Genomic DNA, 11,050 nt, shown 5'->3' on the forward strand with positions numbered 1-11,050 from the left:
CTCTTCGCGCTCGGGCCAACTCGCGAAAGGAGAGAAAAAATACAATCCCGAAATTGGTGAATGAAAGGAAGTGTACCGAGCAGAGAGAGAGAGAGAGAGGCGGGCCAGCGAGGGACCCGTCGGTGGGCCTTGGCTCTGCAGAGATGTGATTTGCGGTTCGGCAACCCGGAAAATTGCCACCTTGCTTCTTCCAAAAGAGGGACCGCAGCGCCTCACTCGGACGCTTTTTTCTCCGCAGCTTTTGGATGGAATTTTTTCCGCTCTGTATTCGGTCGTTCTTTTATTTTAGCCTTAACGTGTCATTTGTAATGTAGCGAAGGAAGAGCAAACGCCAATAGACAGTCAGTTTATTTTATTTTTTCTCCCGGTGATTTGGAGGGTTCAACTTGGATGTTTGTACCTGTCTTAAAGACCTTCCGTTTCCCGACATTATCAGTCGAGGGGTCCGTCACTTAAGGAACATGTGTTGATTCTTGTTGATTCCAAACATTCGTGATTCCATCTGGATTCCGTGATTCCATGAAGATTCCGTGCTTCCACATTGATTCCGTGATTCTACTCTGATTCTATGATTTCACACTGATTAAGTGATTCCGGGATTCCACGCTGATTCGGTATGGTTCCATGATTTGGGTATGATTCTAGATTCCAGGTATGATTCCAGCATGCTTCGGTACGATTCCAGCATGATTCGGTATGATTCCATGATTTAGGTATGATTCCAGATTCCAGGTGTGATTCCAGCATGATTCGGTATGATTCCATGATTTGGGTATGATTCCAGATTCTAGGTATGATTCCAGCATGATTTGGTACGATTCCAGCATGATTCGGTATGATTCCATGATTTGGGTATGATTCCAGATTCCAGGTGTGATTCCAGTATGATTCGGTATGATTCCAGATTCCAGGTGTGATTCCAGCATGATTTGGTACGATTCCAGCATGATTCGGTATGATTCCATGATTTAGGTATGATTCCAGATTCAAGGTGTGATTCCAGCATTATTCGATATGATTCCATGATTTGGGTATGTTTCCAGCATGATTTGGTACGATTCCAGAATGATTCGGTATTATTCCATGATTTAGGTATGATTCCAGATTCCAGGTGTGATTCCAGCATGATTCGGTATGATTCCATGATTTGGGTATGATTCCAGATTCCATGTATGATTCCAGCATGATTTGGTACGATTCCAGCATGATTCTGTATGATTCCATGATTTGGGTATGATTCGAGATGCCAGGTATGATTCCAGCATTATTCGGTATGATTCCAGCATGATTCGGTATGATTCAATGATTTGGGTATGATTCCAGATTCCAGGTATGATTCCAGCATGATTCGGTATGATTCAATGACTTGGGTATGATTCCAGATTCCAGGTATGATTCCAGCATGATTTGGTACGATTCCAGCAAGATTCGTTACGATTCTAGCATGATTTAGGTATGATTCCAGATTCCAGGTATGATTCCAGCATGATTCGGTACGATTCCAGCATGATTTGGTACAATTCCAGCATGATTCGGTATGATTCCATGATTTGGGTATGATTCCAGATTCCAGGTATGATTCCAGCATGATTTGGTCGATTCAAGCATGATTCGGTATGATTCAATGATTTGGGTATGATTCCAGCATGATTCGGTACGATTCCAGCATGATTTGATACAATTCCAGCATGATTCTGTATGATTCCATGATTTGGGTATGATTCCAGATTCCAGGTATGATTAAAGCATGATTTGGTCGATTCAAGCATGATTCGGTATGATTCAATGATTTGGGTATGATTCCAGCATGATTCGGTACGATTCCAGCATGATTCGGTATGATTCCATGATTCGGTACGATTCCAGCATGATTTAGGTATGATTCCAGATTCCAGGTATGATTCCAGCATGATTCGGTACGATTCCAGCATGATTTGGTACAATTCCAGCATGATTCGGTATGATTCCATGATTTGGGTATGATTCCAGATTCCAGGTATGATTCCAGCATGATTTGGTCGATTCAAGCATGATTCGGTATGATTCAATGATTTGGGTATGATTCCAGCATGATTCGGTACGATTCCAGCATGATTTGATACAATTCCAGCATGATTCTGTATGATTCCATGATTTGGGTATGATTCCAGATTCCAGGTATGATTAAAGCATGATTTGGTCGATTCAAGCATGATTCGGTATGATTCAATGATTTGGGTATGATTCCAGCATGATTCGGTACGATTCCAGCATGATTCGGTATGATTCCATGATTCGGTACGATTCCAGCATGATTCGGTATGATTCCATGATTTGGGTATGATTCCAGATTCCAGGTATGATTCCACCATCTTTCGGTATGATTCCATAATTTGGGTATGATTACAGATTCCAGGTATGATTCCAGCATGATTCGCTATGATTCCATGATTTGGGTATGATTCCACAATTCGGGTATGATTCCTGATTCTAGAGGTGATTCCAGGATTCAAAGTTGATTCCCTTATGATTCCATGATTCGAACACGATTTTTTGATTCTGAAAAATTTATGATTCCCGCCTAGATTCCTGTGATTCGGAATTAAGGAATCAGGGCCTGTACATGATTCCTTGAAGTGACGGACCCCTCGTTATCAGTTCAATCGTTTTTACGTCGATATCGTAAAAGTATTAATTATTCAAAGTAATAATTTTAACGTAATGGATGGCCGGCTAACGAGTTTCCTCGAAAATGTTAGTCCTGGATAAGAAAGAATTTAAGATGAATTGTACAAAGGAAAATATGTACAATAATTGTTTAGTTAGGAAAAATGTAGACAACACCAGAAAAATGTACACAACACCGGAAAAAATAATCACTTTTTTAACATTAGCTTAAAACTAATCTCGCTTATCATTATTCATCATTTTCGATTTAAACTCCACGATGGACATCAGAGTTATAACGAGTAATAAACAGATTGAAAAATTGTGTGTAGATGGATATTTATACTTTAAAGTACGTAGGTAAAATTTAAGTAACTTGGCTACATTAAAGAGTAAGTGGCAAATTATTCGTTACCGCCTTAATTTTGTTGTTAAATGAAGCGCTTACGTTTAAAGTACCCAAATATAAAGAATCACTTTTCCCCGTTTCGTATTTAATTAGAAATAATTAGTAGAACGCCAAGTTAAGTTAGAAGAAACCACCTATGGACTGTGAGAAGGATGATAAAATACGCGAAAAAGTAGATAAGTCCATAATTAAAAGGGATAATATAGCTAAATCTTAAACAAATTTGAAGAAATTTAAAAACTTACTAATAACTCGTACCGATAGGTCTTCGAGCAACGCGAAACTCGGATCAAATAGATCTTCGAGTAATAAACTAAATTAAAAATAAATAAAATAGCCAGAAATTCCAACGTCAGACCGGTTTCGTTCTATTTGGAACTCATCAGTACCGTGCGGGAAATCTGGCTGGTGACTGTTATATCGAAAAGAGAAACTAAGCCTAAACATTAAAAATTTCAAAACGCGTTGCATATAGCAACGGAAAGCCGAAAAGGGGGGAGTGTGGTGGAGAATAGTATATACGATAAGTTAAGTTAGAAGAAACCACCTATGGACTGTGAGAAGGATGATAAAATACGCGAAAAAGTAGAATTTTGTACGTGGGTTTAAAAACGCGCGCTCAATTGGCATCGTCATATTATCTAGCAAGGATATTGCAAAAATCATCTTAATAGGATATAATCTACCAGATGAAAAATTTAGATCCATGACTTATCGTTCAGAATAAAAGCCGCATCGGGGCGCTGCACGCCAATTTAATTTTAATATTAAATAAACTTAACGACGGTATTTTATCAAGTGAGTTACATTTTTGGAAAACCCATGATCAAATGAACGAGAAAAATATAAAGTAGTTAAGTTTCTATTCCAAAAATCTATTTCCAACTTACTTTACAAAGACTGATTTAGTTAAAAGGAACCACCTATGGGCTGCATTTTTGTTAATTTAGTTTTTCACTCGAAGATCTATTTGGTCCGAGTTTCGCGTCTTTTGGTTTGCTCGAAGACCTATCGGTAAGAGCTATTAGTAAGTTTTTTTAAATTTCTTCAAATTTGTATAGTTTTTTGCTTTATTATCCCTTTTCATAATGGACTTTTCTACTGATCCAAAGACTGAGACACCTTCGTTATGCGCGTTCTAAAAATCATTCCCAGGATCCTATTAGTCTTGAGGATCTAATCATTCCAAATCCAAGACCTTTCATGCTTTTCAGAACCTCGGTCTGACGAAACTAGATGCTCTAGCAATCTTACCTGTCCAATTTGTCAAAGAAGGAATGCAATTCTTACGGGGTTGTGTCCCTCCACTGGCGGAAGAGGTCTTGGAAAATTTTGACAACACTTTCGTTACAAGGCAGTTAAGACGTTGCCTTTCTAGTAAACCTCGATTGGTTTTCGTGTAAGAAGAACACCTCCCATAATTTTTCCACCATCTACTTGGAATTGCTACGAAGCCACGTTTAGAAACCAACAACGGACCAACAATATCTCTGAAGGCTGGAACAACGGTGCTGCATGTCTAGTAGTACACGATCATCCAAAGTATTTGCTTTGATAGAAGTTCTCCAACAAGAAGAAGCGCAAGCACACGTGAGAATATTGAACGAGGCTAAATTTGCGCGTGCCAAGAAGCGAAATAAAAAGGTCTACTTTGATCTACAAGAAAGACTTCATAACTTATTTGAAGATTTCTTAGAACGACGAAAGGACACAAGGAGTAAGCTATAACATTAGATTTGACGAACCAAATTTGTAATTTTTAACCAATAAATATTTGTACATTTTGTCCTTGGTTGTGAAAATGTTTTACCAAGAATGTATTTATTTATACCTAGGGAAAATGTCCATGTCGAGCCGGTTTTGAGCCTTTCTCTCAATCCACCCGTTGGTCCCCCCAGTACGCTCCTCCGCTTAAAATAAAACGAATAGTCCCGGTATTTCATTGGCTGCTTAAAATTTACGTCACCTAACGCGATGGAAATCAAACGCCGGTGACGTTTTGGCTTCAACGTGCCCGGCGATTGTCGCAACATAATCATTCTTCCTAATAATAAATAAATACATTCTTGGTTTTACTAATTGGTTGAACATTTTATCCTCAGTAAATTTTTTCCGACAACCGGATAGAACTGATTTAAAATTAAAATTAAAGAACTAATCCAATAGACTGCGTATCCATAAAGTAAACGGAGAAGTAGCTATTTATTTAACCATTAATGTAAATTGCATCAATTATACCTATTAATTCATCTAGTAATCGAAGCTGTATTTTTTACTGTTAATATTTTCGTAAAACGTAAACCTTAGTGTCCATCCGAAGTCATAAATAGAGCTAATATTGGCAATGTTCAAGGCCACTTAGTCCATTAACGCCACTTAAAAGTCTCTATAAATAGTTGAAATAGCCGCAGCCCGATCGTGATTAGGGCGACTAAAGTGTCCTATATCCGGTATCCCTCCGCGCTTCGTCCATTGAAAAAAAGAGTCTTTTAATTTCTTACTTCAACAAAACGCGTGCGTAGCGGAACTAACTACAGTTTGAAGTTACTTTCCATTAGGCATCCCTCGGGGGATTTAGAGCCACCAGCCTTTCTCGGGGCTAGCCCTAACTTTACATAATGGTCTACCTGGTCTCCCCCTCCGTTCCATTTCAATTCGCTAAGCCCCGCCCAACCACCTTTCTCCTTTTAAAAAGGACGTGCTCCGATCACTTCATTTTAAGGAAAGACGAGCCAAGGCCCGTTTGTTAAGCCTCGGCTCTCCTTTCGGTGGCAAAAAATACGGAGCTTCACTTTCGGATTAGGTGGGAAAAACCCAAAACTGCATAATTGAAGAAGAGCCCGTGTCCTCCTCATTGGCGTGTACTCGGAGGGGGACGGTGAGTTGTGGCTTAACCACCCTTATCCGCCCCACTCGCCCACTTCTCCCACCGGCTCTCTAGACGGCCACCGTGCAAGCGCGGTGTACTCATTAAGATCAGATTTCTAATTAAGAGGCGAGAGAAAAGAATGACCATTTCATTAGGCCAATTTAGGACACACTTGAACTTTTTGCCCAAAATCTTCTCGCGGAATGAAAATTACCTTCGCTTATAGTAGGCTCTTAATTTCTTTCATTCATTTATACTTAAGCTACTCTGTATTTTCTTTTATAGGATTAGTGCCTCGTAATATGCTTTTCTATTCCGTTTCTACGAGCATTTTTAAATGTATTCGAATAAAGATTAATATTGGCAGAAGTTCATAATAAACCCGTTCGGAGGATGTATTCCATTTCTCATTGAACCCGTGTTATTTTGATGATATATCACTCTACGACAGTTCAAAAACCGCGGGCGCTTTCCATTGGTTCTTAGTATTATAACATATTTTGAAAACCTGGCGGTTTTGGGCCAGCGTTGCCAGACGTACGATAATTATCGTACACGTCGATAATATCGAGCTAATTTTTGGGGCTTACGATATTTTTAATGGCGTACTTTAAAGTACGCATTTTTCGATAATTCAGCTTGCGCGTATGATAATGTACGATATTTTTTTAATAGGCGCTTAAGTAAAACATCTTCCCAGAAATTGCCAAGAAGTAATATTTCCGACAGTCAGGACTCATAAGTTATTATTTATATAGTGCTTGTTGAAATATTAGAAAGCTGGAAACTTTCTCGAATGTATCATCAGTTTTTTGCTAAGCCTTAACATGTCAAAAAAGTTACCTGGTTAAAAGGAAACACTTGTTTAGTTCTAAAGGAATGAGTTTTCATCTTTTTCCAAAAGCTAATTTTATACTAAATGAATTAACTCTGCCTCCATGAGAAGCTTTAAAATTCCCCGGTATTATAAAAATATTACATATAATTTTAATTATTTATACCATTAGAGGATAATAATAATAATATTATCTTCTTATACTTAGTTTTAGTCGAGGGGCTGATCACTCCGCGTAATCGGTGTACAGAGCCGTACCTTTGACTGTACTAATGGGATTACGCGTAATCTTTGAAGCCCCTGCCTTTGGCAGTGCTAATCTAAGCGTAATCCGGTGTACAGACTTTCTATGAGTGGTTAGCCCCTCGGTTTTAGTAACATTATATATTTTACCTTAAAATATATTATCGAAAATTAACATTAATATGTTCCTTATACGCGTGAGCCGACGCGTTTCTTATCTGACGCCAAATTCTCATGAGGGCAAAAACGCGTCTCCAATTGGCTTATTTGACTTTGGCTAGCCATTCTAACCGTTTAACCGACCGACCGGAAATAGCTCCTTCCCAGAAGAATTTGGAGAGGGGAGTAGAAACCGAGTATCTTTTATTGAAGCGTCCATTGGCTGAAATGAATTTAAAACTGTGACTTTTAAACATTATTTTTCAATCGGTGTTATTAAAAAATTTGATTTCACAAGTTTAACGTCAGTATTTCACACAAAATTCAAATTTACCGCCAGTTTTCACGCGTAAGATAATTTATTTCTGAAATCAAAATGTTTTGGGTCTAGTACGATCACGGCCAACTTTGATTTCGCGCTGTCGCGCGGCACCGTGAAATCAAAGTTGGCCGTGGTACGATAATTTGAGTTTCGGGAACTGGCGACGCTGTTTTGGGCTTTTAAAATAAAATGGCGTCTTTAGACCGTGCTGGAGGTCACAATTATAAATTGATTTACTGTTTTTCCTTATAAATTAAATTTACAAGGTTATATAATGTAATTTTTACGTTAAAGGTTGTTTAACTAATTCAGCTAAATAATAAATATGAATCAATGACAGGGATCTTTGTCAGAAAAGAAACTTAAGTCTGCAGTCTTGAGGATAAAGTATGTAATTTTTTAGCTTTGGCTTGCTAACAGGCATATTACCAAGAATGTATTTATTTATATTTAGGTATAAATAAATACAATCTTGATATTACTAATTTTAACTGATTTTCATTAAAAAATTCGATAAATTTATTGCCTAGGAAATAAATGTTATTGTTGAAGACTGTATCGAAAAACTACCATCTGAATCAACTGAAGGAAAATAAATTTCAATATTGCGCAACCTGAGACAAAGTTTTATTTAGAAACAACCAGACCTGTTTCTGTTTCGTATTCAGAATAATGACAATAATAATTTAATAGTGGATATATATTTAAAAACATTAATCAAAATAATATAAATATTATCATATGTAACATAATTACTCATAAGTGTGCCAGAAAGAATTTTTTTTCAATGAGACCTTGTTGCAAGGATATGACGTAATTGACGTCACTTCCATGTCGATGACGGTTTAATCGTCATCAAAACTAGTTCTCGCGGGGAGGGAAGGAAGCTAAAACCAGTTTTACGCGACGTTAGTCCCTATTTTCTTTGGGGGCTGTGAAACAAAGTCTCATTTAAATTTTTAATACAGAGATTTTAAACAGAGGCACACTTATGAGTAATTATGTTACATATGATATTATACATTACATGAAGTCAATAACTCAACACTTAAAGGCCTAGGTTTTCTATTGCCTGTCACCCTTTAAATTTACTTTCCTTACAAACAAATAACCTGGTGGTAGGCCAACGTGTTCTGCTGGTGGCCTACCACCAGGGTATTTATAAATAGGAAATAATTTTGAAATGTATATGATTTAAGTTTATTTTACTTTCAATACAATTATATTTAAAAATAAATTTTGGTTATAATTAAAATATAATTTAAATGAATAAAGAGTAATGTAATTATATAATAACATAAACACAATTATGATCAGTAAGATATGAAATCCAATGTTTAAAGTCATCAGGGAATGTTTTTCATGGTTTTTATTTGACATAAATTTAATATTTATATTAAATAAATTAAAAAACCAATACATTTAAGGTTTATCTCTTTTTTTAGTGTTGTTCTAGTAGGATAAGTACTACAAACTAAGTTTTAAATAAATATATAATTAACCTCATAATTAATATAATTTTCTCAGCTGTATTTTCAATCTTGTTTGTTAGAGAAATCTGGAATTATTTACCTTGTCAATTCTTTCACTTACTTATGATTCTTTGTAGAATGCCTATAAATTGTATTCCAAGATAAGGTGTAAGAAAAACAACCAAATTATTTCCCCAACATATTTTGAAATACATTTTCCATTCACACTCTTTCCTATTTTAAAAGATATTAAATATTTTACTAAATTTTTTTTAACTTATTTAAAAGTTTACCTTTCATAATTTTATCGGCAATGTTAAACGCCATCCAAGACGCCGTATTTTAAAGATCTTAACGTATCCCGACCGCAGACGACGGGCGGCGAACACGCGTATGGTGTAGGATTATAACCATCCGCGAGTAGGACGCGTTTGTATTCCGCCGCGTTTAAGTAGAGCACGTGAGTGCCGCTGAATGATCTATCATGAACAAACCGAAGTGGAATTCTTCCGCCGAAGGGGTTTATTATGAACTTTTGATATTGGTTATTTATTTTAAATCAACATTAATATTGGTAATTTATTATGTATATTTTAAACCAACATTAATATTGGTAATTTATTATGTATATTTTAAACCAACATTAATATTGGTAATTTATTATATATATTTTAAACCAACATTAATATTGGTAATTTATTATATATATTTTAAACCAACATTAATATTGGTAATTTATTATATATATTTTAAACCAACATTAATATTGGTAATTTATTATATATATTTTAAATCAACATTATTATAGTTATTTATTAAATATATTTTAAATCAACATGAATTAATATTGATAATTTATTAAATATATTTTAAATCAACATGAATTAATATTGATAATTTATTAAATATATTTTAAATCAACATGAATTAATATTGATAATTTATTAAATATATTTTAAATCAATATTAATATTGCTAATTTATTATATATATATATTTCAAATAAATATATATATATATATATATATATATATATATATATATATATTATATATATTTCAAATCAAGATTAATATTGTTAATTTATTACATATATTTCAAATCAAGATTAATATTGTTAATTTATTACATATATTTCAAATCAAGATTAATATTGTTAATTTATTACATATATTTCAAATCAAGATTAATATTGTTAATTTATTACATATATTTCAAATCAAGATTAATATTGTTAATTTATTACATATATTTCAAATCAATATATATATATATATATATATATATATATATATATATATATATATATGTGCGTGAGCCTGTGTGGGTGAGAGATAAAAATAACTTGAATGTTTTGGAAAATCAAATATTTCATATTTGCTAAACCGCTGAGCAGGATTGAAGTTGGAATCGAAGTTAATATTTGAAGTGCCTTCAAAGAGGATAATATTCTTTGCCGAAATTATAATTCGCGTGATGAGGCTGTTTGTAAACCTCAACAAATTCGGCAATAGAAAAATATTTCTTCTGATTAAATTCGGGAATAAATCAGCGAGCAACCCCTTTAAAGTTATTACGAATTTGAAGATCAAAGTAAATTTTGATTTCTCGATCCTTTTCATTCGAAACGCAATGCGATAACAATCATTTACGATATAAAGTTACGAGATATACAAGCGGTTCCGAATTTCTGCTCCATCAGAGATGTTTTGGTGTCCATCAACGCGGTTCAACCAACGTCAAAATCCTATTCATTCTAGTTTGCGATAAACAATGGGAACTTTCTCGAAAGGGTTTGTACCCCTCCAAATGTTTGATATTAAATTTTGATCCTACCGCTTCGTTATATTACTACAGTTTGCTTTTCATCGTCGACCCACCAAGCGCGAGTTTATGATTTCTGCGTGATTAATATTTGCCTCGTATAGGATACATTGTAAGAGTTTGAAATATTATTATCTCATTTACATGCCTCTCCTCTTTCGTAACGGTTTATTTTTGTTCACTCTCTTTCGCATTTATTTCTTTTTTTACTTTTCAGTTTTGTAGTTTGAGTGAATCCTCCTTGAGCAATTAAGCCTCAATTAGGACAGAT

Source organism: Leiobunum rupestre, chromosome 5 (genome assembly GCF_980474605.1).
Source record: "Leiobunum rupestre chromosome 5, qqLeiRupe1.1.hap1, whole genome shotgun sequence".
Lineage (NCBI taxonomy): Eukaryota > Metazoa > Arthropoda > Arachnida > Opiliones > Sclerosomatidae > Leiobunum > Leiobunum rupestre.